Raw genomic sequence first — 5,658 nt, forward strand, 5'->3', positions numbered from 1 at the left:
TCATATTCTAGCTTCTGGTGACCTGTGTGAATTCTACCCAATCAAACTCCTATGCCAAATGCTTCTTTAGCCTCAAGTATTTTTTCATTCTTTCCTCTTTTGCTTCATACTCCCCCTTTATCTGCCTCACAAGCAACTTGAAATTGCTTTGAAGAAGCAAGTTTTTGGCTTCTAGCGCCTTTTTGACCTTTATTCCCATTAGTATTCCTTTGTATTTAGCTTTCTTATTGGTGGATGGGAACGTTAGCTGAACTTTGTATTTGAGCATCTCTCCTTTTAGGGTGATGATAATGACCCCTACTCCGCCCCTCTTCTAGGTTGACAAACCGTCAATCTAGATCATCCATCTTTCTGCTTCGTCCGATGGCCCATCCTCATCTGGGATTATGAATTCGACGATGAAGTCTACTAGTGCCTACGCCTTAATAGCTGTCCTGGGGTGGTACTCAATGTCGGACTGGCTAAACTTGATTTCCTACTAAATCATCCTTCCTGCAACCTCAGGCTTATTCATGGATTTCTTTATGGGTTGGTCCGTCATCATTAGGATAGGATTTGCTTGGAAGTAAGGGCGCAGCTTTCGTGAAGCTACAATTAGGGCAAATGCAATCTTTTCGATCCGTGGGTACTTTGCTTCAGCTCTTTGGAAGGCTTGACTGACATAGCAAACTGGGAGTTGCGTTTTGTCTTCCTCCTGAATCAAGGTCATGCTCACGGCTGTAACTGACACTGCCAAGTATAAATACAGGTTTTCTCCTTCTTTGGATGGGCTTAAGAGGGGTGCATTGCTCAGATATTGTTTGAGCTCCTGGAAGGCCTTTTCACACTCTTCCATCCAGGTGAAAGCTTGCTTCAGTGTCTTGAAGAAGGGCAGGCATTTGTCCGTTGCTTTAGAGATGAACCATGAACCCTAAGAACTTCCCTGACGCTACCCCAAAGGTGCACTTGCTGGAGTTCAACTTCATTTGATACTGCCTGAGAGTAGTGAATGTCTCTTGGAGGTCGTCCAAGTGAGCAGACTCTTCCTTGCTCTTGACAAGCATGTCATCCACGTACGCTTCCATCTTCCTCCTGATTTGTTTGCTAAACATTTTGTTTACTAACCTCTGTTAAGTTACTCCATTTTTTAGTCCAAAGGGCATTTCCTTGTAGCAGTAGAGCCCTTGGCTTATGATGAAGGTAGTTTTCTCTTGGTCTTCTTCCACAATTTTTATATGGTTTTACCCCGAGAATGCGTCCATGAATGTCAGGATTTTATGCCCTACTGTGGAATCCACCAGCTGATCTATCCTTAGTAGGGGAAAGTTGTCATTTGGGCAGGCCTTGTTTAGGTTCGTGAAGTCTACACACATCCTCCATTTTCCATTTGCCTTCTTTACCAGGACGACGTTGGCTAGCCAGTCCGGGTAATAGACCTCGTGAATGAAGTCCGCTACTAACAATTTGTTGACCTCGTCCATGATTGCCTGGTTTCGTTTTGGAGTGAAGACTCGTCATCTCTGCTAGACGAGCTTTCTCTCGGGATCTACATTTAGCTTGTGTTGGATGATCTTTATGGATATGCCTAGCATATCCTCGTAGCTCCATGCGAAGACGTCCAGGTTCTCCTTGAGGAATGGGACTATTTTCTTCCTCATCTCTATACTTAGGGTCATCCCCACTCTTGTAGTCTTCGTTGGCTCTTTGTCTACCAGCTCCACAGTTTCCAAGGCTTCCACATTCTCTTCCTCTTTCTCCTCGATCATCCACATATGGTTTTCCTTTACAGCTAAAACTGCTTGGTAGCATTCCCTAACTAGCACCTGATCTCTTATACCTTGCCTAGACGATTTGCCTTTGGGATCTTTACTTTCAGGCAATAGGTGGACGTGGATGCCTTCCAACAATTGAGTGTCGGCCTCCCAATGATCATGTTGTATGAAGAAGGAAAGTCTACCACCAAGAAGTCTAGTTGATGAGTCAGTTGTCATGGGTAAGACCCCACTGTAACCATCAGTGTCACTATGCCTTTGGGATACACTTTGTCCCCACTGAAGCTGACGATAGGGGACTTGAAGGGATGCAATCTTCCTGGATCCAACTTCAACTATTGAAAAGCAGAGAGGTAGATGATGTTTACAGAGCTATCGTTGTCTATAAGGATTCTCCTGATGTTGAACCCCTTTATCATAAGCATTATAACTAGGGGGTCGTCATATGGCTACTTCACTCCTCTAGCATCTTCTTCTGAAAAAAGGATGTCCCTGTCTCTCCATCTCTACTTCAGGGGTGGTATCCTATGGATGCTGTTCTCCTGCCTCTATTGTGATTTCTTGAGGGATCTGAACAATCCTCCTATGAATTGCCCTCTTGTGATCATCTTTATCTCCCCTATCGCACTCTGTGGACGATGGGATGTGTGGTCCTCGTCCCTTGGAGAGGCTTCGTGTTTGTCCTTATTATTATCTTTGGATTTGCTGGAGTCACCTTTCTTGACATATTTCTACAACTTCCCTTTCTGGATGAGTTCCTTTATTTGCTCCTTTAGGTCTCAGCAATTTTTTGTGTAGTGGCCATGATCCTTGTGGAAATGGAAATATTTCTTGTCACGTACATTGGGTGACGAGTGCAATGACCTTGGTCATTTGAGGTAATGTTTATCTTTAATCTGCGCCAAAATTTTATCAACAAGCATAACTAAAGGAGTGAATTTTACCTTCCAAGGGGTTTTATCATCCTTTCATTTGTTCCTGTCAGTATTTTGACAATTTGTTCGCTTTCTTTTTTGCCCTCGGCGTTCATGTACTTTTGTGCCTTCAGGAGCATCTCCACCATCGTCTTAGAGGGACTCTTCGCAAGTGAGACCACGAACTCCCTGGACTTCAAACCAGCCTTAAAGGTTGTTAGCTGTACTTTGTCATCCGCTTCATCCATCTCTAAAGTTTCTTGAGTGAAATGCTTCATGTTTGACCTTAGGGTCTCTTTTTCTCCTTGTCTAATGGTAAGCAAGTGGTCTGTCAACCTTTTTAGACGTTGTTCACTGACGAAGTGGCATAAGAAATGTTAAGGACATATTTTGTGTAATTGGCTAATTCTTTGACAAAACGCACTTTACTTGTAGTTGGGTAGATCTAGGATGTGTTTAATACTTCAAAAAACATGTTGTTTAATTCTAGTATTAAAGCCATAAAGATTGGACCAATAAACAAGTGAAGAAAAGCTGTTCACTAAAGCTGGACAGATAGCTCGACAACTGCTCGACACCTCTCGACAGCTAGGCTATGCATCGAGCTTTTTAGTTGATTGTTATCGCAATCTCGACACCTCTCGATAGCTGATGGATCGATCGAGAAAGCTCCTGTCTCCTCGACAGCTTCTTGATAGTTTCTCGATAGCTGTATCTGTCGAATTTTAAAGCTCGACACCTCCTGATCGGTTGAGGTTACGGGAATTCAGATCTTTCAAATCTGATTTTCGGCCCATGTTGACATGTATGTGTAGGGTTTCTTTTCTCATAACCCTAGACCTATATAAGGCTTATTTTAGAGGCCGTAACATAAGAGAATACAAGGAGAACATATACAAAAGGTGACCGATGCCTTATTCTCTTTGAAAGAAGCTACTGCATCTTTACACCTTAGGGTTTTGTAACCAAGTGCTTCTTGATCTTCATTATTGATGAAGTGAAGAACTTTGCAGCTAACATCTTCTTCTAGTTGGTGTGTTAGTCACGTACTGGAAGCCGTGCATCATTGGTTAGTCACGTACTGGGATTCGTGCATCAAAGGGTGGTGTTCATATATTGAAGAGTTCAGAGAAGCGGTAGAAGGTTTTTGCTATAAGTTCATCTATGGGGATTGTAAAGTCTAGAGACAAAGGTTTTGTACTAAATCTGAAACCTCTCTTTACTATAGTGGATTGCTTTTCGGGAAGGTTTCCCCCTAGGTTTTTATTGTAAAACTGGTTGGTTCATTGGTTTTCCTGGGTCATCATATCTTGTTTTATTTATTTTTCCGCTGCATGATTTTGACATGATATTGATGTTTGTTGATTTTAACAAGTTTTATTCATAATAAATCTAATTAACAACTTGGGTTTAAAAACTTGTTAATTCTATCAACTGGGGTCTATATTTCCTAACAAGAAGGAATTGCCCAACTGCTCAAAATTGTCGATGGACGATGTTGGTAACTTCATGAACCACTCCTTCGCAACTCCTTTAAGAGTGGTGGGGAAAGAACGGCACAATATCTCTTCAGGGGGTTGTTGAAGACCCAAAGTCGTCTTAAAAGTATTGAGGTGATCCAGAGGGTCTTTTAGCCCGTTGAATGGCTTGAGCTGAGGTAGAAGAAACTTTGACGACATTGGGCATTCCAGGACCACCGTCGTGAATGGTGAATCCGTCCTCCTAGCCATCCTATCTAGGCTTTGGTCTATTTTTTCCTTAATTGCACTCCTCAGCTCGTCCATCTCCTTTTTCATTTCCCTGATAAGGTGCAAGCTCGGTCCTTATAGAGTGGCGGGTCATCGACGAACATTCCTTCTTTGGCTATCTCCATTGTCATCCTGGTTGGTCCCAGACCGGTTCTCGTCTTGCTGCAATCGCAGCCTCATCTCTTGGTTCTGTCTAGTAAGCTCCTTCACACTAGCTGTGAGTGTCTGGATTTGTAGAGCTAATGCTGCAGAATCTTGGGGAATGTTGGACTCTGTCTGGACTTGTGAGTTGAATGGAACTACACTCTTGAACCTAAGTACGAAAATGTGTACCTTATTTGGTTTTAAGGAATGTTTATATATGGTTCCATTGCTTCTAGCTGTTGTGGCTTTAGTGCCATTTTTGTAACGCCTCTGAGCTCAATAATGTAGGTTTTGATGGGCTTTCAATGGTCTGACAGCTGGTTTTGTAATTGTTTGAGGTATTGAATATTCCATTTAAAGGCTTGCGTTCTTTCATCTATGACGTGGCAAGATAAACAAAGGTGTCTGATGGGTTCTTTTGGGCAAAAAGGTTTGTGATCCTATGATTGGGGTTTTTACTCTATAGCGTGGTACAAAATTCTGGGTTTATGATATTAATTTTATGCATATGACATTAATTTTAGTCTCTAGCTACGGGTCTATGTATCGTAAGTCGTAACAAATGCGTTGTATATAGGGCCCAGACTTCATTGACCTTAAAGCGTGACTGTCCCGATTGATCACGATTATTGACTATGACGTAAACCAAATAGTTGTGATATAAATGGGATAGTTAGGTGGATGCTATAAAACAGACAACAAACTCTTCTTTTCTTTTCTTTTTTTGAATTTTTTTTGAAAACGACAATACGAACTACTCTTAAACAGAAAATTCTTTAGTGCTAAGGAGTTCAAAAACTAGAAAAGTACTGGATAAATCATTGAAGCAAATGATGGAAATCTGTGAAATTTAGTAATATGAAGGAAATTGTCATGAAGATCAAAACTTATTAACCTACTTCGCTTTTTCAAGCAAATTGGTTTCATTTAGGGTTTTGTTTAGTCGAATTTGTTATTTATAATAAGTTTTCTTCCTATATCTTGGGATAATTTATTTTGTAATTTTTCTCAAAAATTTTTTTCTTCTTTTTGGAGCTTTTTCTTATTCACTAGCATAATTTTGTGTCTAACATGAATTAGGGTTTATTACGATTTCCTAAG

This window comes from Quercus robur, chromosome 11 (genome assembly GCF_932294415.1).
Source record: "Quercus robur chromosome 11, dhQueRobu3.1, whole genome shotgun sequence".
Classification (NCBI taxonomy): Eukaryota; Viridiplantae; Streptophyta; class Magnoliopsida; order Fagales; family Fagaceae; genus Quercus; species Quercus robur.